At 49.6% G+C, this 27,243-nt stretch overlaps 1 protein-coding gene across 4 annotated transcripts in view; it reads right to left on the bottom strand.

The window, feature by feature from the left end:
- The window catches only part of CBFA2T2 (CBFA2/RUNX1 partner transcriptional co-repressor 2), a 462,052-nt gene that overhangs the window by 244,417 nt on the left and 190,392 nt on the right, over window positions 1-27,243 (bottom strand). The gene's annotated exons all lie outside the window — the stretch shown is intronic.

The raw sequence follows: 27,243 nt of genomic DNA, 5'->3' as shown, positions 1-27,243 counted from the left end.
ACGAAACCTTCACCCTTGAGGGGCGTAGAAAAATCCGAAACGGGTCCCCATTGATCGGATGGAGAAACGGTGGAGCTTGAGGCTCTGTTTAACTAAAAAATGAGAAATCCCTTTGAAAAAAAGCGCGAAAACGCAGCAAACCTCGAGAGCTAAAGCACGAGGACTCCCAACACTTGAACGTGCAATAAAAATCTGAAGAATGCTGCCAGAGACGGGGCTTAGGGAGAGGGCAGTCATTGGCTGGGGGCAGTATGACCCAGAGACCAGTGATTGATTACTACTAAGAAAGACAGATCAGAAACGAAACTGATACCGATTTTTTCTTTACCGAGGATTCCCAGCCGGACGACGGGGAATATTCATGAGCATGTGAATCCATGCCAGACCCCATGCTGGAGAACTTGGCCGAACCACCAGGGTAACAGCCCCTGCCCATATCCAACTAAGTCCCCATACTTTTCCTGCCCATTGGAAGTATCCCAACTGCACCCCACTGCACCCTCATTCCTGTGTTGCAGCCCAGAGCCACTTTCCTATCTTTCAACAGTTCTTCCCCTCTGCCCCTTCAAACTTTTAGAACTGCAACAACAACTCGGGATTGGTTTCCCTTTCAACTCAATCATTCCCCGCTTCACACGCTGCCCTCATTCCCCTACCAACCACCGGTCTATGAGCTCAGGGTTTCGTCACCCCTAAAAAACAGATCGGACATGACATTCAGTCTTGTCCCCTTCAGGTGGTCTCCTTTCTGGATGGCGGGGTGCCCAGCTCCCGGACTTTCCTGGATCCCTGCATTTTACACCTCCTATATTCGGTCTTCGGGCCACAGGGTTTTTGCCACTCAGCTGCCACCTCGTCTGCTTCATCGCCCTTGCCTTCCGGTTGGGTTCCCACCAGTTCCTCTGTGGCACGTAGAATATCCTCCTCTGTTACTAGGTGGAGTCGCTCTCCTTCCCATTCAAATGCAAGAATGGGTAACCCCACCAGTATCTCACCCCCTTCTCCTGAAGCCACCTACTCAGGGGGCCACATTTCTTTTGTCTCATCAGTGTCTGGGCTGAGAGGTCTTGGAATATCGCGACTGCACATTCCTCGTATTCGATCGAACCCATCCGCCTTGCCTTTTCCAGGATGTCAGTCTCGTCTCTGTAATAAAGCAGCCTTGCCAGCACCAGGCAGGACCCTTGGTTTCCTCCCCCTGCACAGTGTATATGATCTAGGGCTACTCGCTCCCCCTTTGTCCCCAGGACCATCCCTAGGATTTCCTGGATGTTCCTTTCGAGCCACGCCATCGACTGAAAAAACAGGAGGTTATTGTGCCTCTCTCCATTCTCAATATCGTCCACCTCAGCCCCAACTCTGCTTCATTCCTTTCAATGTCCCGGAAACGTGCCCAATCCGGGCCCAATGTTGCGCTGCTCGGCAGGTGGAATGCTATTCCGGCTCCTCTTCCCCTCCGCTCCCGGGCACCGTGGCACTTTAACATGTCACTGGTGGGGTAAGGGGGCGAGGGTAACCCCTGCTGTGTCGCACCTCACCCCAGACCTGGCACAGGCCCCCCAGGCTTTGCCTCGCTTACTCCGCTCCCAGCTGTCCCTCACTGTGCTCCTTTCACACGACCCAGCTTCCAACTACACAGGCCGGCCACCTGTTTCAGAGCTTGTTTCTCTGTCGTTCCTTGACCTGGGTGCTTAGCTCTCGCTCCTCCGGGACAGTAATACCTCTACACCTCGAGTACCACAATTGCATGGCCCCCTAGCTATGTGCTCTGCTGTGAGCTATGTGCTCCGCTGTAACACCACTTTATCTCAGGGCAGGGACCGGAGCTTCACATTCAGGACGCCATCTTGCCTGCACCCCCTGGTGGGCTCTCCATCGCCTTTTAACCATAAAACTAGTCGCTTATAAGTACAGCTGAAACTAGCTGTTGAACACAATCTGCAGGACTAATATACCGTTAGATTTTTCAACATAGTACTAAACTAATGGACTAAATATTCAACTACTCCCGGTGTAAATATACAATCTTGAAACCATCAACAAGAAATAGTACCACAACAAGTCTCCTTTGCAATTTATAGAGCAACCAGCCTCTGATCTCCAACTAGACCTCAAGCTTGCAGATATTTTGAAGTGCAATGTATAAAATGCAAAATAAAAGTTAAACTATCAGGCTAATTCTTAGAGCGTCCTGATAAACTAAACTATTTCTAAAATAGACAAACCACGGTTCCCTAGCTGAACCCCTGGATTGCAAATGTTATAAAAGTGCAATGTGCCAAATCTAAAATAAAATCTAAATATTAAGCTAAATCTTAAACTACTATATGGCACTGTTAAACTAAATGCCTAAAAACCTTAGAGGCATCTGTATAGGACCTGCAAGGGTGCAGAAGTACATGTCTAACATAGTGGTGGCATGTTTGTTGGCAAAGACTTATTTGTAAAAGTAAAAGAAAAAGGAAAACCCATCTTGCCCCATCTATCCGAGTAGTTGCCCTACCGCAACAAAAATATTAAGGACTCCATCAGGATGTCCTGTAAAATAAAGTGTCCGCCACCCTGTGTCCAAACCCATTTCCGTCCCTTGCACTCAAAAATTAAAGGAAAACTGGGTATCGTCTCGATCCAGAAGGAGGCTTCTCTCACTCTGGATATGTATTGGATTGTTCAGTTCTTGAAGAAAAACTAGCGATTCTTTAACTTAAAAGTTCTTGCTTTTTATCTGTTCTCCCAAATGTATACAAAACACAGTTCTCCAATATCGGAGGGGAGTCCCGTACCCTGCCCTGTCCAACTTACAAATGCAGCATCAAGTCTTGTTTACTATCTGGACAGTAGAATTCCAGAAAACACATTTTCCCTGAAGTGGGTCCTCGACTGCTTGGTTTGGCTTCTTGCACCTCTCTTTCTTATAGGATTCCCAGACTCCTCTGGGCTGTTTTGCGATTTCCCCGACTTGCTCTGCAGTTTATTGCTCTTCTGTGTGGGCCCTAGACCGCTTTAGATGGTCTTACGACCTCCCCGACTTGTGCTTCTTCAGGTTTATGTGGGTTCTTGACCCCTGTGCACTGCTTTGGCAGGCATCGCCTGACTTCATGTGGGTTCCCAGACGCTGTTCTGGCTGGGCTTCCCCGACTGGGTCCCAGAACTGGTGTGTTGCTTCTGTGGGACCACTGTCCCTTTTTCACTTAACGACCAACTGAACAGCTTGGGTGTACTCTCCTGCCAAGTACTGTTACATAACTATAGTTCCAGCTTCTGTAGTTATCTGGTTATCCTGTTCTATTTCCCCAAATATTGGTATCTGTCTCTTTCCTTTCTTTGACACTCACCGTGTCTCACCAGCCGGCCTACCTCTGTGCTCTCCAGGCACCCAACACCTGCTGCACACAACACTTCACCCTTTGCCTGCCGCAGGCTTTGCCTTGTGGGCTCCCGGCCCTAGGTTTTGAATACTGGGAAGACTGGGCCAGAGCAAAAAAGTACTGAACAGATTTCTTCCTCACACGCGTATCCTCACATAGCACACATCGCAGCCTTTGCCTGCTGCGGGCTTTGCCTGGGGGGAGGTTCCGCCCTAGATTTTGAATGCTGGAAAGGCGTGGCCAGAGCACAAAGCGCTCCACAGGTCTCCTCACACAGCACACAACATGGCGCCCTGCCTGCTGTGGGCTTTCTTCCTTTCTTTTTGTTCCAACCTTTTATCATAAAAAACCTACACCTATTGTCTACACAAAAGAGTAAAATCACTCTGGATCCCCCTAGAGAGCTATATCTAGAAATAAAACAAAATCTAGGTTTCTAGTACTAGCTCAGAGTTCAAAATTGAGGGGAGCTGGGAGCTTTTTAGCTCCTGCTTCTAGCATAGTATAGATTAGTTAGCTTGAAAGCAACCGCTACCAGGAGCTACTTTTGGCTCCTATATCCAACTGGTACCTTCATAACATGTACATGTGACATTAACTTAAAGTATTTGAGAATGTTAATCATGAAGAAATAGAACACATCTAATACGCATTTAAACACAATGGTTCATACAAATAAGACAAAGTTAAAGGGGCATCTCCGGTAGATCCTGGTTCCTCTGTGGGAGCTCCTGCCTACAGGGTGATGCCCGACACCCAGTAATTGGTTTTAGCTCCTGATCACCGAATTTCAATTTCAAAGCCTGTAAAGCTGACCCGACTAGAACCTTTCCAAACACGTTGTTTACATCAGGTCACTTTCACTAAAGCCTTCAAGCATGGCTCAGTCCTTTGTCATTTCAAACGCCATTCAAGCAAAACTGAATTCCTTATTTGTGGCCACAACACAGTAGACTAGAACCCAACCTTCTGGCCAACAGTCATTGGTACTCAACCAAATCAGATAAACAAAAGTCTGCAAACGTAGGCATCAAAATTGGCCAGCACATTCATTGCTCTGGTTCCTCCAGTTAACATGGCGGTTGGCAACTGTTTTAGCCAAATGCGTACACTAAAGAAACTACTACATCTGCTTTCATCCTGTCATCAAGTCTGAGGAATTAATGCATTTGTAACTTTGACTTGATTATGGCAATTCATTTGAATTGTGTCTTTACAAATATTTACTCTCAAGACTAAAACATTCAAAATGTGTTAACCAGAATTCTACTTAAACTTCCCAGGAAGGCAAACACATTGGCCCAATAACAACTGCATTAGCTTCCAGTTGATGAAAGGATCAAATTCAAAGCTCTCCGACTAGTGCATAATGCCTTCCATCACAAAGGTCCCATATTCCTTACAAATACATGAAAAACCCATTTCTCTCGTCACTCTCATCAAATGCATAAAGTATTAAGTCTCCCATAAATATTGACTAACGAAATGGGGTTTGAGGGGTTCATTCTCAACTCAATCAGCCTCCTCTGGAATTAACTACCAGAATTTCATCAGAAGAAAAACTCACCCTGGTCTTTTTTAGAAGGCAGCTTAAAACTTGTCTTTCCCCTAAATAAGTTAAAGTTCTGTATTTCATTCTTTTAAATCATCCTGCACTTTTTCAACGTAGCTGCACTAGAGTCTCAGCCAGATAGAAACATGTGAAGCACAGAGGAGCCACTTTGTGGCAAAAGAACTACTGCTCTGCAGAAGTACAGATAGGAGTAGTGGCTAAACAGCCTTCGCAACTGCACACTATCGTCAAACCAGCAGTGATCCCCATCATGAAGATGAAACTGGAACAGCACAAGAGGTGTACATCTTTTAACTTTTGTGGTAGCGCAGGTCGAGGGCAGGTTATTCATTCAGGTTGGGGTAAGCCAATGACATTAGCAACCCAAACAGTTGAAGTTCAATAGTCCAAAATACAATGTCCAATCAAGGTTCTTTAAAAATTAGACTTATAAATTCAATTAAAAAAACTAACCAGAACACACTATAAAAACCAAACCTTGTAAAAAAAGAAAAAAGGTAGTCTTCTCGGCGCTGCACTCAGTGCTTTTGAAAACCAGGCCTGTGTAGAGTTCAGTAGCGACTGCACCGGGTGCAAAGACACAGTGTGGATCAGCAGTGGCGATGGCTTGCGGGTTGAAAACGCTGGGGGCAGCAGGAAATGTTGTGTCAGCTGTGAACAAAGACTCAGTGACCTCTGTTGCAGAGACTGGCCTTAGATGGTGAGCAGTCTCAGCTGGCTCAACACTGCGTTTGGGTACTGCAGCAGCCTAGGGTTGGAGCGCGAAGAAGCTGGTGAACAGGCAGCAGTGCCATCTTGGGGACGCTTGAAGACTTGCGTGTTAAGATATAAGAGGGCTCCTGCGGTTACTGTGCAGCAGCTTGGATGGCATTGAAGGTGCCCAAACGGTAGTCAGTGTGGTCTGGAGCTGTACGGAGAGCCAAGGATCACTTCCTTTGCTCTGTGGCGGCTGGGAGTCCCATCCCAGGGGCTCCAGGACAAGGGGAGTCCTTCTGCACTCCCACTCCAGGGAGCTTGTATCCCCAACAGAGATACAGATGAATTCTTCTTTTCTTTAAGGAAGCCCAAAGACTAATCAAAGCATCACGAGAGGGTGCCCACCTCCTTTTAAAAGCAACGTGTTCTTCTAGTGCAGCTGCCTCTACCTGGTGTCCTTAATTTTAGTGTACTATTCGCTAGACAGTAGGATCCGACGGGTGTCACACTTGAAGAAGAACACCTTGAACAAACGAGATTACTGAAAATCTACACCAGTCTATAACAGACTAAAGAACAGCCCCAAAAGCGCCTAAGAAAATAAATGAAGTCAATCTAGGAGTGACAAAAGCACAGGCAGAAATTGTTCCCTGAAGATGTTTAACATTGAATGTTGGGAAATGTAAAATTAAGAGTAATCGACATGTGAGAAATTCACCCTACACCAAATTCCTTAGTATTCTACCCACCCCAGTTCCATGTGTAATATCCCTGCAAAAATATCGCCATATAAAAATATTGCCATATATTTGCAGCAATATTAAAGCATGGAACCTGCGGGGGACACCCCCGTAACCCCCATATTATTTTAAAGGGAGCGGGGGACACCCCCGCAACTCCTGCTCCCAAAAAACCCAAATATCCCCACTAAAAATATCGCCTATGGCCGTTCCCGGTGACCATATATACAGTGATATTTTTGGTGGGGATAATATTACCCGATACCCCCACCCCACAGTGCAAGTGGGGCTATTCTGACAACAGGACTAGAAAATACCATAAATTTGGAAATAAAAACAAAAAATAAATAGATATAATTAGCGGTGCCCACTCAACCAGAATTTTCCAAACCTATACTTGCCCTCACAGCTCAAGCTATACAATGCGTAGGGATGTCAGCAACCAAAAGGAACAGTGTTCAGCAAAGTTCTGATCTTCTTTAAGTTCGGAGCATCCTTTCAGCTCCCTTTCCCAAGAGTAAAACAGTTCCACAAACAGTCTCAAAGTTAACTTTCTTAGATTCAAGGTGTCACGATCCTACCCGCCTGCCACCCAGCAACACTACATGTGTGCAGAGACTGTGTTTATGGCATAATTGAGCAGTTAAAACCTACAAACTGCCTCTGTAATTATTTACTTGTTTTATCGCTGCAGTTTTGGACCAATCTAATTTCCATTCTGGGTTTTGGGTTAAACCAGCAGATGCATTCTGGTACATGTATGCTGGCCAAGAGGCAGAGGGCTGGAGGGGGCATTCGGGGTACATTTGTTTGCAGAAAGCTGCAGGCTACTGAAGCCTGGGCTAGGCTTAATTGGACACAGCTGCCTCAGGCTACAATCAGCTCTACCCTGTTGGGCTGTTGGCTGGGAGGGCCTTTAGAAGCACACTTTGAACAGAAGCAGTTGTTCAGTCATCTGCTTCCTCTAGGAGTTTGCGCTTGTATGCACCTGTGATCAGTTTCAGAACCTTTCCTGAATATCCCAATTTCTGTTTTTTGAATCCTGTTTGTTACTGCTTTGCAACACCCTTTTCGGTCTGCTTTTGCAGGCTGCCTGTGATTTTTTTTACCTTTCCTTGATTTCCAGCTTTTGACATCTGAAACCCTTTCCTGTTTTTCAGTGCTTTACCGATTTCTTTTCGGTCCTGTTTTCTGTGAGCATTTCTGCTCCACAGACTTGTCCTGTTTCTGCACAGTTCTCTTGTTTGCTCCTTGCCTGCAATATTACCAGACTCCAGTCATTGTTCTAGTGCCTGTTCTTAGTGCTCCGATTTTCCTGAATCCCTCGTATTCTGATATTCTAGTCTGCGTTTTGTTCTTTGTTTCTCTATCCTGTCCTGTACCTGGTCACTTCTTTCAACACTGTTTTCCACTGGTATTACATCTTAGTCCACTGTTGCGCCTCGCTCTGTATCCCTTTACAGTGCGACACCCCGGGTTGGTCTCCGTTCAGATAAGAGAAGGGAGAGACTTCTGTTACCTTCGCCTAGTCCGTTGGAGTCTTACCTACCTCAGTATATGGTCTCCAGTGTTATGCTTGCACCAAGTACAACAGTCTCTTTGGCACACCTAACTCATGACAATGCTGTATGACAGTTGTTAAGAGTTAACTGCTGGTACCAGTCCCAAGGGCTTTCCCTAATACATGGAGACCCCCCCCATCATATTCCAGTACACCCTTTATTCTAATCAATCCGTGCTGCCCAGTACATTTGCTTGTCTTTGCCTTCTCTCCGTCTCTTTGCTTCCAGCCAGCTTCTGCCCCCACAGTTCCTGTTAATACCCATTTCAATTCAGATCAGCTTGGCATTTACCCTGTTTGTGTTATATTCTAGCATTGCCTCAGGAATCCCCAGTGCATAGTGTGAGATATAGCCTTAGCCCTGCGCTCCCCGGTCAGACTCCTAACACAAGGTGATCGTTTTAAACAATACTCGTGGTCCACTTCCCCAAGTTCTGAGCAACACAGTTCGAAACACAAAAAGGGACTTGAGGCTCCGTCCTCAAGAGAACAAGACTAGACCTTCAAGTCTCAGAGTTCCCTTCCCCAGGACTTGTATTTCATCATCACAAACAGGTGGGCATCTTGGCAGTTCTATTTATTTCCTTGGCCCATAACAATTTATTTCCTTTCTTCATACAATAGAGTTAACTTCAAGATTTCAGTTTATTCTCCTTTCCTCTGTGTATAAATACCATGTGTAGCTTTCAGTTAATTCAGAATTCAATATGCAGTGGCGTGGCTTAACTTGAAAGTTCCACTCACTTTGAAATTCAACCTACAGTGGTGCTGCTTAATTATATAATTCCATTCATTTCCAAGTTGAACATGCTGTAGTTTATTTTAATTATCAAGTTTATATTCAGTTCATACTCCGTGGGCATTGGTTGGGCTTAAGGTTTAGTTTTTATTCAGCCCGATAAGTAATATTAATATGTTTTACTTTAATTGAATTTCTCAGTACTCTAAAACGTTCTTCTTTAAGACTGACCACTCTGATGCAAAGTATTCTTGCGCTTTAACATTCAACAATGGAAATTATCGGAGACCTTTGAAAACTTTCTGTTCAGAGACACACGTCCACTCTGCTACAAAGTATTTAACAACAATGGAAATGTTCAGTCATTCGCATACTGGTTTTCTCATCTCATAGAAACTCAGTCTCTTTAGTTCCCAGCAGCGCAGAGTACAGGAACTGCAGCCGCTGCTGTCAGGGGTCCAACTCCTCCCCCTTAGACACTCCTGTGTGTTTCTTGACACAGGGGAACGAGCACTTCGGATGAAAGGGAAAGGGGTAGCCTCTCCATACAGCTTCCATCTCTGCCGTCAGTCTGCTCCACGGAGCCCTAGCTCCTACATCACACTTCCAAAGACCACTTCTCTTTGCAGATCCCAGCGTCTCGGCATGCTGCACACAATGGACCATCCCACAGCAGTTCCCTCCAGCAGCTCGCCTCGCATCCAACACGGTTCTCTGCTGAACACATAGGCCTTCATGCCGCTTCCTGTGTTGCCTTATCATTTTATACACCTGCAATCCTTTAACAGGTTGAAAGTGTCCTTTCCTAAGTAGGCTTGCCCGACCATGATTGAGGGGACATGCCCGACCTTCACAACAGTTTCAGGCATCTTCTTCGTCCCAGTACTAAAGTGGTGAAATGCTATAGTGTTCATTACTCTCACCTGCCTCTCCCTTGTCTCAGTAATCTCAAATGTCCCATGAAAACGAAGGGAGCCGACTTACAATAACCCATAAAAAGGTCAGGGAAAGGTTAGGTTGGTAGTCAAAAAGGGGGATACCCTGTCTCGCCTGGCTGCACCCCAATCCAATCCCCAAGGAATCTAAACCCAGGTGTTCCTTAATCGCTTCTCTGCCCTCAGGGTCGGGATCCAAGGGCGATTGCCTTTCCCTGGCCACCTAAGAAGAGAATCCAGGGGGTTTACAAGTGAGGATACCCTCAGGTTTCTCACATGGCAGCATTCTCAATTGCTTGGGCACAATATAATTTCCTTTAGTATTTTGCAAACTCCTCTGCTAGATCTTGTCTCTTGGTCCAAAGTGCCCCATCTGCCAGTCTAATCTGCCTCACCCACCTAGAGCCTTCCTCCCTTTTTTCCAGTCACGCCAGAGGTGTGCCACACTGGTCCCTCACATCAAAGATCCTTGCCCGTTTATCCCAGTGAGCCACCCGAGCTTAGTCTCAGGCCATTGTATCATACTTGTGTTGTTACCTAATTAGAGTCCTTTTGGTTGCAACTGTATTGAGCCGAAAGCGTTGTGCTTTAGCTGCCTCAACCTCCTGTTCCAACTGATCTATCCCCTGCCTGCGATCCTTAATAACTGCCTTACTTCCTGCATCACCCTACCCCGTAATACCCCTTTATAGGCCTCCCAAAGCATGGAGCGGCTATCCACTGTCCCAGAGTTATTCGGAAAGGAGACCTCGGATTCCTCCCGGAGGGCTTACGCTATCTTCATATCTTTCAAGTAGAACGCGTCCAGCCTCCAACCCCCCTCTCGGTTTAGTCAATGCCCAAGGTATTGTGCTAAGCAGCAGGGCACCATCTCCTGTACCCCTTGGAAGGAATTTGGTCATAGTCACCCTACCTTACCATAGTGCTTGGGAGAAAAACATAATGCTCGAAAAGGACAAATGCACATTTGAAAAGAAGGAGAAACCTCTTTCTCCAAGGTGAAAACCTCCCCAGACGTCCCTCAAACCTGTGGCTTCAACGAATGATCAGAGATTCGTTGTTGGGGTGCGAGTGGGTCAGTCTTCCCTTATATGGTGTACTAGCTATCGTTGGCTGTGCTGTGTCGTAAAAGTCCCCCACCCCATCAGTGTTATGCCCCCTGAATGTTTGGCTAACAGGGTTTGTACTTGGGTTAACATTTCTGTTTTTAGAGTTGGGGGGGCTGAGGGGAAGCATAAACATTAATGATACAAAGCTTCTTCCCCCATAGGGTTCCTTTTAAGAGAATCATTCTCACTCCCTGATGCCTTCCCACATGTTGCACCTCCAGTGATAAGATTTATTAATTAAAATTGCCACCCCTTTGAGTCCCTGTCAAACCCGGCATGCTCCATCACCAAATAAATATCGGGCCCTCCTCAAGAATGTACACCCCGTCCCCAGCATAGGAGTCTCTTGCAATAGCAACAGGTCTGCTTGATCGGCCACCAATAATCTAGCCACCAGGCTTTAATTAATATTATCCAGGATCTCAATGACATACAGCTCAAGGACCTGCTCCGTCAACTATCCACTCCTGCCATTCCTATCTTGCAAACAATGCCCATAATCCTGGGTGGAGTTTATGATCGCTCTCCTGGATGGGTTTGCGTCCCCCCATCCCTTGTGATTGTACTGAAGATAACTAACAGAACTAAAAACGTCACCAGTAGCCCACTACCCTCCTCACACTCCCCTCCCCCAACCGAAGCAACTGTCACCCCTCAACTGTGGTTAAAACAATGATCGGCCCCACCCACGGGCGGGCAATCGGGGTGTGTGCTTGCCATGGCTCTCCAGCTCCGCTCCGACTAGGTCCCTCGTGTCCAAGCCTTCCTCTGGCTACAATAAAGCTCTTGTTCTTACCAAGATCTCAAATTCCGATTGTTACCAGTCTAGATCCAATGCCAGTCCCTCGCTCAGCTAGGCTTATTTCCACACGCCTCTTGTGGCGGTTTCTGTCGGCCTAATCCCTCACTGTCTGCCCAGTTCCAGGCTTCCTGTGGGCCATGAAAGTATTGAAACCCTATGGGCCCTACCACTCTGAGGGTGGTCAGGCAGTGCATTGCGTCTTTAACCTCTTGACCTCTTCAAACGAGTGCCTACCCTTTCGCACTGCCCTCATGAAGTCTGGATATATTGTTACCCTGGAGTCATTCAGCATTGTGGGCCCCTTCTTCCTTGACATCTGTAGTATTAAGTCGCGATTTCTGTCATTTAGTAGCTTTGCTATTACCGGTCTGGGGTGGGTCTCTGGAATCCCACTCCTGCTCGGGATTCTGTGGGCCCTTTCAACTGAGATAAATTGTGACAGCCCAGTTATCCCGATCCAGTCTGCCAGCCAACCTTCGAGGTATAGCTCCATTGAGGGGGCCCTCCATTTTCTCCGGGAGGCCCAGTATCCGAATGTTGTTGCGACTGACCCTCCTCACTGCATCCTCCACCCGCTCATCCAGGAATTTTGTTAGGTTTTTTTCAGATCTTCGATATCTTTTTTCATCAGCTGCATCGCGTCCTCCACCTCCGATATCCTGTGTTCTGACTCTCCCACTCTCGCCGATATCTTTTGAAAATCCTGTCTCAAAAAGCAAATTTCTACCCCCACTACAACCACCTTGCACTAAAGTGAGAATTTAAATTCTTGGTTGGCTAGTAGGAGTTCCCACAGTAAGGGTGACGCCTGCGCTGTCCCCAACCAATGATTTCCCAACCATCTCCACAGCTCGAGGGGTCCTTTGGGGAAAACAGTGAATGAATCCATCCTCACCTGATCAGGCATTTCCCGCCCCCCGCCCCCTTCTTTTTCTCCATCACTGTGTTCTCTTTGTTCTCTGTCACCCACTGCTTCCCAGTGGGTGGATCTGCTCTCCCCAAACCCACTTGGCAGCTGGAGGGCTCTTTCAGGCACCCCATGCCCCCCCCACGGGGCACTTGCTTATTGCTCCCTTGCCCCCTGCCCTTTCTGCAAGTGTCCAAGGCACTATGCTGTTATTCTGCTGCACGTCAATCCCCTGCTGTGTCTCTCCAGGGAGCAGGGAGGGAGCTTACTGTCGCTCCCCTCTGCCGTGCTCTCAATGGACCCACGCAGGGAAGCGCTCACCTCTTCCCTGCTTCCTCCATGGGTCCCCTGCTGCCATGCCAATATGCAATGATCCTCCTAGCTGCTGTCCTTTGGATTGGGGGGGGGGGGGGGGTTTACGAGGCTGGTCCGCAGCAACCGCCACCTCAGGGCCGTCCTCTCCCGTACCACACCTCCATGTTGGATTCACTGGTGCCTTGTGCTCGGGAGCAGATTTCTCCCCTTTACTGCAGGATCACGGTGGCACAGGCTGTTCCCCAGTCAACACGCTACATAAATCTGTCGTAATGACTCCAAATGCCGTTGTTAGGAAGCTTCTATGGCTTTGCACGTATGTCATCGGAGCAGAACTAAACCGAGACCAGTCTAGTCTGTCATACTGAGCAACAGTAACTTCCCCCCACCACCACGCACCCCGCGACCAGCATTTTAATGTTAGGGCAACACTTGTGCAACAGGTCAGCTATGAAATAACACCCCACATAAGAGCATGCAGTGTCTGACCCCTCAGAGAAAACCCATCATAAATTAGATTAATTTCCATTCCAAAATACAAATGTATACAAAAGGAACAAGTTACTTACCTGTAACTGTTGTTCTCCAGCATGGGTCTGGCATGGATTCACATGCTCATGAATATTCCCCGTCGTCAGGCTGGGAATCCTCGGTAAAGAAAAAAACCAGTATCAGTTTCGTTTCTGATCTGTCTTTCGTAGTAGTAACCAATCACTGGTCTCTGCGTCATACTGACCACAGCCAATGACTGCCCTCTACCTAAGCACCGCCTCTGGCAGCCATCTTCAGATTTGGAAGCACGTGAAGTGGCAGTATGACCAAGTGAAGAGCCGCAGAGGGGTAGGCGGGAGGGTTCGCATGTGAATCCATGCCAGACCCATGCTGGAGAACAACAGGTAAGTAACTTGTTCCTTCTCCAGCATGGGGTCTGGCATGGATTCACATGCTCATGAATAAAGAATACATAGCAGTATACACATGCACAACCACGGGAAGTGGCAAAGGCTCAACATTAAGCATTACATCAAACTCAACATTAAGCATCTTACCTCCTCACCAGGCTCACCTCAGGCGAACAGGTTGCGCAGCACTGCTTGGCCGACCCTGGACTCCTCCCTGGAATCCCGATCGACGCAGTAGAATTTCGTGAAGGTGTGCGTCGACCTCCACGTAGCAGCCCTACATATGTCCAGCAGGGGCACACCAGAAAGGAACGCCGTGGTAGCTGCGATCGCTCTGGTGGAATGGGCTCTCGGACGGCCAGGCAGCAGTCGGTTTGCCAACCGATGACAGTACATGATGCAGCCGGAGAGCCATCTGGAAATGGAAGCCTTCGAGAGAGCCTTCCCCTGATTGACAGGTCCAAAGTTCACAAAGAGTTGTGATGTCTTCCGAAAACACTTTGTGCGGTCCACGTAGAACTTCAGCGCTCTAGCCACATCCAGCGAGTGCAAAGTCCTCTCAGCCGGCGACAAAGGCGACGGGAAGAACACAGGCAACACAAAGGGTTCGTTGAGATGGAAGTCCGACGGTACCTTGGGCATGAAGGAGGGGTGCGTCCTGAGCACTACCCTCGTGTCGTGAAAAGTCAAGTACGGGGCCTTGCAGGAAAGGGCCTGGATCTCTCCCACCCGTCGTGCGGAGGTGATGGCCACAAGAAACGCTGTTTTCCACGACAGAAACTTCAACAGGGCCGAGTGCAGAGGCTCGAACGGAGGTCCCATGAGCTTGGTCAGCACCACGTTGAGCTCCCACGCCGGGTCCGGAGCCTTCACCGACGAGAACGATCTGAACAGTCCCTTCATGAACTCTTTCACCAGACGAGGAGACCACAAGGACGTCCGCCCCGTGGTTCTGGTGTATCGGGAGATCGCAGCAAGATGAATCTTGATGGACGCGTGTGCCAGTCCAGCTTTGGCCAGCGTCAGCAGGTACGGCAGTACCTGGAGAGCCGTAATCCGTAGAGGGTTAATCTTCTGTGCGTGGCACCAGACAGAGAACCTCTTCCATTTATGTCCGTAGCATTTAAGAGTCGAGGACGCCCTGGCCTTTGCAAGAACCTCTCTGCAGTCGGCCGGTATGTCGTATCCTCCAAACTCTAGCGCTGCAGGAGCCAGGCCTGCAAGTTCAGCGATTTCGGGTCGTGGTGGAGGATGGCACCTCCTTCCCTGGAGAGTAGATCCGCGTCCACTGGCAGCTTGATTGGCGGGGACGTTGACAAGTCCAGAAGGTCCGGGAACCATATCTGCCTCGGCCACGCAGGTGCTACGAGGATCATCCTGCACCGTGACCTCTTGAGCTGGTTGACTAGCCGGATTAGCAGTGGCAAAGGAGGGAACGCGTAGAGGAACAGGCCCTCCCAGGGGAACGAGAAAGCATCGCCCATGCTCCTCGCCTGGGGAAACCTGCTGGCGAACCTCCGGCACTTGGAGTTCGTCGCCGTCGCGAACAGGTCGATCTGGGGTGTGCCCCACCGTCGGAAGAGGCGATCCACTAGATCCTGCCGTAGTTCCCACTCGTGGCACGAGCGCAGCTCCCTGCTGAGTGAGTCGGCGATGGTGTTTTTTATCCCTGCCAGATGAAACGGCACCAGAAACATCCTTTGGGCGACGGCCCAATGCCACAGGTCCTGCGCCTCCTTGGACAGTGCTGGGGACCTGGTTCCGCCCTGTTTCCTGATGTAAAACATGGTGGTGGTGTTGTCGGTGAAGATCCTCACCACCTTGCCCTTGAGGGACGGAAGGAAGGACCCGAGGGCCCAGAACACTGCACGGAGCTCCAGGACGTTGATATGGAGGGACTTCTCCGTCGGGAGCCAAAGGCCACTCGCGTGTAGATTTTCGGTGTGCGCTCCCCACCCTTCCAGGGAGGCATCCGTGGTCACTGTCTCCTGGTGGTCTGGGGTCTTGAAGTCCATGCCCGCCGTCAGATGCGCACGGGTGCCCCACCACCGGACCGCGCTGCGGAAACTCTCGTCGAGTGTGATCCTCTCCTCGAAGCCGCCCGTCGTTTGGATCCAGTGCGCGTCCAGGAACTCCTGCAACGGGCGCATCCGGAGCCTGCACATGGGAATGAGGTAGATGCAAGAAGACATCATTCCGAGGAGGGACTTGATGGACCTCACCTTGGCCGCGTCGGAAGCCAACATCCGCTGTACCTTGCCCAGGATGGACCTGGTCCTTTCCTCCGACGGGGAGGCCAGAAGGGACACTGTGTCGAGCTTCGCTCCCAGAAACAGTGCGTCTTGCGCGGGTACCAGGTGGGACTTGGCGTAGTTCACAGAGAATCCCAGGTCTGTGAGAAGTTGGACGGTCCTTGCCGTGTGCTCCACGGCAAGCTCCCTCGTCTTGGCCCGGATGAGCCAGTCATCCAGGTAGGGGTAGACGTGGATCCCCTCGCGGCGCAGCTGCGCCGCCACCGGTGCAAGGCACTTGGTGAATACCCTGGGTGCCGACCGTAGTCCGAAGGGGAGGGCTTTGAACTGGTAGGGACGCCCTTGGATCACAAACCTGAGGAATTTTCGGTGCCCCTTTAGGATGGGAATATGGAAGTAGGCATCCTCCAAATCCAACGACGACAGGAAGTCTCCTTCCTCCAGCTGACCCAGGACGTGCTGGAGGGTGACCATCCGGAACTTCTGCGCCTTGATGAATTTGTTCAGACGTCGCAGGTCTAGGATGGGGCGCCATCCTCCCGTCTTCTTCACGAGAAAGTATCTCGAGTAAACTCCGGAGCCCCGAAGCCTCTTTGGGACGAGTTCGATGGCACCCTTCCTGAGCATCGCCCTTACCTCCAGGAGAAGCTGAGGGACGTGAAGCTCTTTCCTGGCCACGGGGGGGACGCGCGGGCACCTTCTTTGAAACTCGAGCGCGTGGCCCCGGGCTAAGGCGTCCAGCACCCAACGGTCGGTGGAGATGGACTCCCACACGCTGACGAAGCTCGCCAGCCGGCCTCCCACCGGGGTGCATCGGTGGGGGCCCGACCCCACGGTCGGTTCAATCCTGTTTCGACGAGGCTTTGCCGCCTTGACCTCCTTGGCGACGACGGCGGGGTCCGTCAGACTTGCCTCGTCCTCTGTAGGCCTCCTGAGGCGACGAGCGGGCCGCTTGACGGTAGGTGGAGAAACCGCCGCCGGAACCTTTGGAGGTGCCCTTGCCTCCGCTGCTCCGAAAGGGCGTCCGTCGTTGCTGTAGAACCCCAAGGTCCCGGGCCGTCTCAGTGTCCGCTTTAATGGCCTGAAGGGAATCGTCCACTGTTTTCCCAAACAGGTTGTTCCCATCGAACGGCATGTTCAGGACTCTGGTCTGTACGTCTTGACGGAAGTCCGTAGCCTTGAGCCATCTACGCCGCCTAAGGCACACGCCGTTGCCCAACTGGCGAAACCCAGTGTCGGCGATGTCCGTCGCAATAGTGATGGCGTGGTCCGACACCACCTCACCTTCCTGTAGGATCTCCAGGGCATCCGCCCTCTTGTCGTCCGGTAGGAAGTCCAGCAGGGGAGCCAGTTTGTACCATAGCTCCCTGTCGTAGCGGGCCACGATAGCCAAGGCGTTGGCCGCTTTAATCGTCGTCGCTGCAGACGAGATGACCCTGCGTCCCATAGTGTCCAATTTCTTTCCCTCGCCGTCCGGTGGGGAAGTCGATGTGGAGGCCGCACCCCCCCCCCTGCTTTCTTCCTGGCCGCCGCGGAGACGACGGAGTCCGGGGTAGGCTGCGCCCGGAGGCACAGGGGGGCCGCGTCCGGGACCCGGTACTTCTTCTCGTACCGGTCTCTTCTAGCTGGCGTAGTGGAAGGGTTCTTGAGGAGGGCGAGGCCCTCATCCCAAATGTCGTCCAGTAGAGGCACCGCGAGGACCGTCTTCCTCTTGGCCTCGCGCCGTTGATAAAGGAATCCTTCCCTTTTCTTCTCCTCAGGGCAGAGTTGGAAAAGCTCGGATGCCCTGGCGATCATGGAGTGGAACGAACCAATCTCGTCGGGTGGAGAAGCCCTGGTGGGAGGTGACGACGGTAGATCCTCGTCGTATACCTCGTCGTCCGTACCCGTCGCTGCCGTGTCAGTCCCCGTATCATCCCCTCGGGTGGACGGGGAGGAGGGCTGGACGGTGCGCGACGGCTGAAAAGGAGGTGGAGGGTGAATCCTTCTTTTCTTGGGCGGGGGAACGCCAGAAGGTCCCGGTTCAGGATCCCCCGACGGGAGAGGTTCCTCCGTCGGCAACGGTAGTCTCGTCCTTATCTCTGAGCATAAGGACTGTATAGCCAACAAAATGGCCGCCGAGTTGTCTTGCGGCGCTGGCAGAGGGGAATCCGACGGGCGATCAGTGGCCCCGTCGGCACCCTCGACGACGTCGTCGTCGTCACCCGCGTCGGGATCCATCCAGACGGGCCGGTCTTCTTCCACGCCAAGGCCGTGGCTTAAGACCTCGATCAGCTCTTCCTCCGAGGTTGAAGCCGAATCTACGACGACGCCCTGCCCCCCCTTTTTCTTCCCCGCCGGGGATTTCACGGGGGCCCTATCGATGGGCACAAAAGAGGACTCCCTCCGAGGTGGCAGGGAGACTGAGCCCCGAGGTCGCCACCACTGGTGTAGCCTCCACAGGCTGAGCCAGGGTCGCCGCGACAGTATCGATAGAGGGCTTGGCCGGATGGATTAAGGCCTTCACCACCTTAGGTGCGCTCACCGCCTTATCCTTGAGGGGGGGGGGGACAGTGCCTCGCTCCCCCTCCGATGGGGCCTTCGAGCTCGACCGGGGCCTCTCCAGGAGCTTCGCCGGGTGCTCGCCCTTCCTCTTACCTGACCCAGAGCGTTGGCTCGTAGTTGAAGGTGCCGGGGAGGGTGCGCCCTGCCTGCGCCCGTAGAGCCCGACCGTTCGGCGCTCCCAGTGCCAGCGGACTTGCGGTGCTTGGCCTTGTGTTGGACCCCCGTTGCCGGGGCGTCCTCAAAGGTCTTAGAAGACCGCTCGGATTTCTTCCTCTTCTTCTCGCCCGACGGGCTCTTCCCTTCCAGCCAGTTGGCGAGACGTTGATGGCGGTCCTTCATGGTCCGCTCCGACATATTGCCGCAAGACGCACAGTCCTTCTCCACGTGCGTCTTGTCCTCATGTAAGCAGTAGAGACAAAAGGAGTGTTCGTCCTCCTTAAAGACGTTCTGCAGCTGGCATCCAGGGCAGACCCTGAACAGCTTTTCGGGCGTCGAGCTTCCCTTCTCCTGGGCCATGTCCGGGCCTGAGAAGCTTCTGGAGTCCTCCAAAGCGTAGCTCGACGAAATCTTCACCCTTGAGGGGCGCAGACGAATCCGACACGGTTCCCCGTTGATCGGATGGCGAGTCGGTGGAGCTTGAGGTTCTTTTGACCGAAAAAACGAAGTTTTTGAGCAAAAAAATGTGAAAAAAATAGCACTAACGCTCGAGAGCAATAGCACGAGGATCCCAACACATGAACGTGCGGTAAAAATCTGAAGATGGCTGCCAGAGGCGGTGCTTAGGTAGAGGGCAGTCATTGGCTGTGGTCAGTATGACGCAGAGACCAGTGATTGGTTACTACTACGAAAGACAGATCAGAAACGAAACTGATACTGGTTTTTTCTTTACCGAGGATTCCCAGCCTGACGACGGGGAATATTCATGAGCTTGTGAATCCATGCCAGACCCCATGCTGGAGAAATGTTTTGTGCTTTGTTTCTACATATTCATTGTGCCATTTTCCCACAGCTGCAGGCTGAGCTGTAAACCAATTTGCACATATTTTGTTAGCTAGTGAAATATCTTTGTGCGTTAATGCACCAGATGCAGATGTCTGAAGTCTGTATAAAACATGTGTCTAAGAATGGAATCACAGAAAATATGAATGACGATTTACTTGCTTGATGTCCTTAAAGTATTAACCATTTTTTAGTTGGTTGACTAACCCTTGCAATAGACTAACTTGAGTAGTGGCTGCCCACAATGGCCACCATCTTAGCACATACTACTTTCAGCTCCTGCACCATAAACTTTTATTTCAGTCCCAGTCTTTTCCAAAAGAGCAAACTTAAGTTACTGTTAAAACCTTAACCTATATCCTCACCCGAAAGAGACTACATTAACAAGTCGGAGTACAACGTGGCAGCAGAGAGGGGGGGGTGAGGGAGCAGCAGCAGAAAATCATTTAATCAGTCAATTATGGGACAGCAAAAGCAATACATTCAGCAACAGAACCCGAAGTAGTGACGGTGTGATGGATGCAGCGTTAGACATAAATGGTCAAGTAAGAGGTAGCAACAGAGAGAAAGAGGAGAGGACCTACCAATAAATAAAAGTGGAAGAAATGTGAATCAACATGGCATGAGATATTCAACAGATACAGTCCGCATTAGAGTGCAAGACATAGCAAAATACAATTGAAAGAGGGCTGGCGTGGTGCATGCATCTTTGGGTGCTTGTCACAGATTGTAAATAAAAGCAAGTTCTAGCATCTTCCAGGCACTCCACAGTGACGTTCTATATCTGTAAAGCGTTCCCCCCTCCCTGGGAGTTTTGGATCTTGTTTCAACTAATTAATTACATTACATGCATAGTACGAAAACATCGAGGACGCTTTACTTTAACAGCTCCTGGGTCAGATGAATAACTCCTGGTCAGAGGGAAATCCTAGACAATCCGGAGCTATAATCAGCTCCTGCTTGTTCAATCCGAATTTGGACCCCTGGAACAGATATGTTACATGTTTGCGGCTTGGTGTTGTGCTGTTGCACCAGATTCAGCCTCCAGACAACCATAATGTGACACTTAAAACATTTAAAGGGATAGCACATTGGAGAATTAAGAAGAACAAGTTACTTACCAACTGTAACGTTCTTTCGACTGGATGTTCCTCCCACGTATTCCTCATCTTATGATAGACTCCCATAGCAGTGTCAATTTTGGAGGTGGGAGTACTAAATACTGTTTTCATGGACTGAGTGAAGCACCGCCTTGGCAAACAGCCCCTTATTGGAGGAAGCAGTATCTAAAAAGTAATGCTTGATGAAAGTATGCACTGATTTCCAAGTTGCAGCTGAACAAATGTCTGCTGCAGGAACTCCCCTCTTTAGAGCCGCAGAAGTAGCCATTCCCCTTGTAGAATGGGCTCAAAGCCCATCTGGTGGGTCTTTTGCCGCTAATTTGTAGCATTCCAGTATAGCTAGAATGATCCAGCGGGATATGATCTGTTTTGTCACTGATAAACCCAGTTTATGACCAGTATAACCCATGACCAGTATAACCCACAAAAAGCTGGTCATCTTGGCGTAACTTTGACATCCTTGAAATATAGAAATTAAGAGCCCTCTTGGGTCTATGTAGTCTCTCCTCTTCTTTGCCCAAATGAGGAGGAGGATAGAAAGTTGGTAATATTATTTTTTGTGACAAATGGAAGTCGGAAACCACTTTTGGTAAAAAGGAAGGTTTAACTTTGAGAACTAACTTGTCCTTATAAAAAAAATAGTGTATGGAGGCTTGCATGAGAGAGCCTGAAGTTCACTAACCCTGCGGGCTGATAAGGCCACAAGGAGAACAGTCTTTAATGTTAGAAGCCTCAATGGAAAGGAGTGTAGAGGCTCAAGGTATACAAGTCAGAAACTTAAGTACCAAATTTAAATCCCAAACTGGGACATGAAAAGGTACTGGAGGGTATACGTTAGTAAATCCTTTTTGGAATTGTATTATTAATGGAATTTTAAAGTATGAAACCTCTTCCTAGGTGTGCCTGAAAATGGACAGCGCAGCAAGATATCCTTTAATTGTTCCTATCTGGAGCCCCAGATTGGCTAGATGCAATAGAAAAGAAAGCACCATTGGGGTGCCACATTGAAAAGGGTCCACATCCTTATCCTTGCACCAGTTACTGAACTTATTCCAGCGACATCGGTACAAAGACTTTGTTACTGGCCTTCTGGCCGAAAGCACGATCTCCATTACGTCATCCGGAAGATCTCAATCCTTGTATCTCAACCTCTCAGAAACCATGCGTGAAGGTTGAGTGTCTTGACCTCTGGATGGAGAACCCGACCTTCCTCTTGCGAGAGAAGATCCTCTCTTTGCGGAAGACATATTGGAGGGAAGATGGACATGTCTAGAAGGTCCGGGTACCACGTCCTCCTGGCCCAATCCGGGGCAATTAGGATCATGGTTTTCCTGAACTTTCTCAACCTCCCGATTACTTGAGGAATCACGGGGACTGGAGGAAACGCGTACAGCAGTGGAAACTTCCACTCCACTATGAATGCGTCTCCCAGAGCTCCTCCTTGAGGAAATTCCCTTGAGCAGTACTGAGCGCACTTCCGGTTGATCGCGGTGGCAAACAGATCCACTTGAGGAGTTCCCCAAAGGGTGACGATCTCCCGAAGGACTTCCTGAACTAGCTCACACTTGTGGGAGATTGTGCTCTGCCTGCTCAGAGCGTCTGCCGCCGTGTTCTGCTCTCCGGCTAGGTGACTTGCCGATAGAGAGATTCCTTCTCTTATTGCCCAGAACCAGAGCTGCATGGCCTCTCTGCACAGTGGTAGTGATCCTACACCACCTCTCTTGTTGAGATAATACATGGCCACTGTGTTGTCCGTCATTATCAGAAAATGTTTTCCCTGTACAGAGGGCAGAAAGGCCTTCAGCGCTAGTCTGATTGCCCTCAGCTCCAATAGGTTGGTGTAGTTTGAACTCCGATGGAGACCAACGACCGCTGATTGTCAGATCGTTGGTGTGTGCTCACCACCCCGTGAGTGAGGCGTCCGTCACTACCGTTATCTCCAGCCATGGTTGCCAAAAAGATTCTCCTTTGAGGATATTGTCGTTGCAAGCCCACCATAGAAGATCTTGAGCAACTGCGCTCGGGACTTGCAGAAGATCCGACATATTCCCCGAGAACTGGGACCACTGAGTTCTGAGTGCCCATTGAAGGGATCTCATTCTCAATCTGGCTTCTGGCACTAGGAAAATGCAGGATGCCATGAGGCCGAGCAACTTCAGAAAATCGAAGGCTGGTAGATGTTGGGTATTACTTTGTCACCATCTGCAGAATGTGGAGAGCTCTCACCTCGGGAGGCGAGGCTTTTCCCAGAGGAAGTATCCAAGACTGCTCCGATAAACTGGAGCTTTTGGGATGGTATCATGTGGGACTTCTTGAAATTGAGGGAGAAGCCCAATTTGTGAAGGAAGTGGCAGGTGATCGAAAGATGTTCCTGAGCTTGTTCGGGAGAAAGTGCTCCCATCAACCAGTCGTCCAGATAGGGGTAGACGTGAATCCCCCCCTCTCCTGAGACTCACTGCCACTACCGCCATCAGCTTGGTGAAAACCCTCGGGCGGAGGTCAACCCGAATGGCAGAACTCGAAACTGATAATGAGAGTTGCCAATCACGAACCTCAGGACATTTCTGTGCTTGGGATGGATTGGCACATGAAAGTAAGCATCCTGAAGGTCCAATGATACCAACCAGTCTTGGAGTTGTAGAGCCTGAAGGATCTGAGAAAGGGTCACCATCTTGAACTTGTCCTTCCTGAGGAACTTGTTCAAGTTTCTTAAGTCCAAGATGGGTCTCAATCCTCTGTCCTTTTTTGGGGATGAGAAAATATGGGGAGTACCAACCCCTGTTCCTCTCCGCTACAGGTACCTGTTCTATAGCACCTTTCTCTAGCAGGGTTAAAATTCCCTGCAACAGGAGCGGGTCTGGAATTTTGACGGAGTTGGCTCCCGGTGGATGATTCAGAGGCCTTTTTTGGAAGGGAAGACAGTAACCTTGAGCTACTGTTTCCAGTGCCCAAGCATGTGAGGTAATGCCCCGCCATTCCTTCAGATGCCGAGAGATCCTGCCTCCCACTGGGGTTTTGTGTAACAAGGTCTCAGAGTGCTTTGGAGGCGGCTGCAGGAGCGGCTGAGGGCAAAGATGCTGCTCCTGAGGCTGGTTTCGCACCTCTTCCTCGTGCTCCACGAGGGACATTTCTTTTGCCTCTTTGAAAAGCCTGTCCTCTTCCTCTACCAAAAGAGGAGTAGTACCGAAAAGAACGACCCCTCCAGGAAGATGAGCCGGAATAGGGTTTCTGAGGCTGGCGCATGGAGGCACTAAGAGATTTAGCTGCCGCTTTTGAGGTCTGGAGTTTTTCTAGGCTTTCATCAGCCTTACTGCCAAACAGCCTCGAGCCATCAAAGAGCATGTTGAGAAGTCTGGCCTGCACATCTGGTGCAAACCCCAACTTTCTCAAACACGCAAATCTGTGTGGAACTGTGCTTGCAGCCATGGATCTGCTGATCCTATCAACAGTATCCAGTCTAGACTGGAGACATTCCCCCATTGCCTCCTTATTCAGGAAGCCTTCCCTTAGTTCGCCTTCCGGAATATGATCAGCCGCCGCCAAAATACAGTCCCACAGGTTATAGGTGAACCTGGCCAGGGTACAGGTGACATTGGTTGATTTAAGGGCCATGCTGCCTGAAGTGAAAACTTTACGGGCCCAAGCATCAATTTTTTTTATCCTCTCTATATGGAGGGATAGTGGGATATTGTTACGCTCACCTGGTTCCCACAGGTGCGTCGATCGGACCCGGACAGCTGCGGTCTCCACCAACGTGATGCATAGTGCAGAGATGACAGTCTGGACTGGCCCGCCTAATCTTGTCTGCTGTATCCGTAGAAGTATTCTCCTGCAAGTGGAGAAAGGGATTTAGCCACCCGTGGACTTTAGTGATGGCCCCCTCCCCAACTGTTCTCGTTCTCCCACGGATCACCTCCGATATCCCTTTTAGTAACCTCACCTTATGTTTTTAAATGATGAGCTCTCCATCCTGCATGACATGCAGGGGCGCGTAGATGCCAGTTACTTCACTGGTTTGAAGGTACTGGAGGAGTTCCGGAAGAATATTGGCTCCAATGTTTATAAAGTTCAAAGAGTTCAATATGTCCGATGTTCACTCTTGTTCCATTCCCTCGTTAGATTGCAGCTGGCTCCAAGTGAATATTGCCTGGAGGCAGCCAATGGAGTTCAGGTAAAAGTCTATGTTATCAAACACTGTCCGGTAAAAGTTGCATGAATTTAACTTGTTGTTTTCTCTCCCTTTATAGGTGCGGCATAAGAAGATGCGGCGAATTAAAGAGTAATGCCTCCGGTTATAAATCAGGTAAGCCTATGGTGGCAAAAGAGATTGTCTTTGTCGGTTCTCACGGCTCACCTTGCGTTTTCTTTTGTTGTTCCTTCCAGGTGCTGGGTTTCAACCAAGAAAATGATGGAGGCAGCGCCGAGTCAAAAGATGCTGTGGACTGGTGCGTATAACGCAGCGCTGCTGCTGGCGATGCGGCGCATGCTGGAATAATGTCCTTTCCAGGCTCGGATATGTGCTGGGTCCGGAATCAGGTAAGGAATCAAATAAAGGTCATTTTCTAACCTTGTCCTTTTCTTCCTCTTTATTCTAGGAGCTCTGGATTCGAGGCGGGCGTGGCAGAAGACTGGATGCTGGCTGCAGGCACGGTGAGCGTCACACTGCTGGATGCAGAATAAAGCGAAGCGTGTCCTGCTGTTCGGGTGTGGTTTAAATAGCCTCCAAAGTAGTTCCAGGTAAGAAGTTCCCTAGAGCCACACCCGAATAAAATAAAAATAGTCCCTGTAACAAAATATAGTCCCTGTAACACAAAATAGTCCCTGTAACACAAAATAGTCCCTGTAACACAAAATAGTCCCTGTAACACAAAATAGTCCCTGTAACACAAAATAGTCCCATTCAGGCCTCATGTAGGCTTGGGCTCTTTTGCAGCATGGTCTGCATCAGGTAAGTAAAGTCTATGAGCCTGGCGCCCATGGTGCCAGGACTGACCCCAGACAGCCCCTAGACGGGGCTGCTGAGGTTTAAATAAATGTCTGGATGCCTGCTCCCGGAGCTGATGGCCTTGGTCCTGATGCCCGGGGGTAGGCATCATGACAGATATGCTGTTTGTTTTGATGTAGATGCTGCCTGAACAACTAGACTTTCTGGAGTCAGATGTCTATTTAAGTATTCAGGATCAGAACCAGCTGGTCTATATTTCCTGGGAAAATTACTGTTTCCAGCAGCAATACTTTCCGGATTTTCCCAGTTTTTTTCCACTGTCCTCTGAAGAGCCCCATGGAAAGGGAGAACTGGATCTTTTTGAGGACCTCTGACAATTATGTCTGTCATATCATCCTGTTAAAAAACGGGTGAAGTGTTACCCCAACCCATATATTCAATCACTCTAGTCATAAGACTCCTGTACCCGGAGTCTGTGTTTTCTGCAGGATCAGGTCTGGCAAATTCTAATTCTGGTGACGTGTCAATGCCACTAGCAGAATGCAAAGTATCCCTCAGGTCTCTCATTTTAGACTCTGGATCTATAAGTTCCTCTGGAACTTGCTTTGTGCCACATTGAACTCCAAAAGGAGAGATTTCCTCATCCTCCGAGGCAGATTTCTCATAAATTGAGGACATAAACTTAAAAAAGTCAGATCTGGGTAAAGGAGTAAATCTCCTCTCTTCCTCCACAATATTTGTCGAAGGAATAGAAAAATCCTTCGAAGATGTCGAAGGAATCTTCAATGACTTCGATGAAGATTTCGACACATGGCGTCGACGAAGTCGTGGAAGCCTTAGACGACTTATGTTTATGTGGCACCGGAGAGGTACGCGACTCTCGAAGAGTCTTCGACGACTTGTCGTCGACTCAAAGTTTTTTGAGTATCCTCGACACTACTGGCTTTAACCATAGTAGTTTTCGACTTCCCTTTGTCTTCCAAAGGAGCGACTTTAGGGGTATGGCTCTTCTGAGGTTTATTCGAGGGGGTTGGGCTGCATTCTCGAATACCTCCATATTTTTTTCGAAATTCCTCCCATTTTCTGGGGGAATCCGATTTTGTCGGACATCGAATTTCTTTCAGTCGATGACTCGGAAGATGATGGAGACCCATGTCTCCTCTTCACTTTTTTAGACGAGGAAGATGACGAGCGTCTCGACCTGCTACGAGATTGAGATCTCTTGGAATGTTTACGGCGATCCGACTCCTTCGAATCGGTCGATTTTTTTTGGACACATCCTTAGCTTTAGAAGCTTCCCGCCCCTCGACAGTTTACCTCTCCTCTCACGAAGGGCCTTCTCCGTCATAGACTGACAGGAGCCACAGTCGTCGGTTCGATGACTTGAACCGAGGCACCAGAGACAAACTCGGCGAGGATTCGTAATCGACATTTTCGATCCACAATCGATGCACTTCTTAAACCCAGTCTTGGGTGTCAAAGGTGTAAAAGAAGACGACATTTTCTCTCAGAAAAACTTGAGGCGCGCCGTTCTCGATAGCGAAGCGATCGGAAAAACGGAACTGAAGCAACGGGCGCGGCTCGAGCTATTTATACCATCAGTGACGTCGACAGAGTACAGAGCCCGTCGAGGGACAGTCGACACTGCAATCTCGAGCACAGCGCCCTCTGCTGAGAATTCTTTTTGCCGAAGCAGCGAAGCTGGAGATAACGAATTATCATAAGATGAGGAATA

This window comes from Ambystoma mexicanum, chromosome 3p, assembly GCF_040938575.1.
Source record: "Ambystoma mexicanum isolate Mex_15411 chromosome 3p, UKY_AmexF1_1, whole genome shotgun sequence".
Taxonomy (NCBI): domain Eukaryota; kingdom Metazoa; phylum Chordata; class Amphibia; order Caudata; family Ambystomatidae; genus Ambystoma; species Ambystoma mexicanum.
Note: the sequence above shows the minus strand (reverse complement) of the source record. Positions and strands in the feature narration are given on the sequence as shown.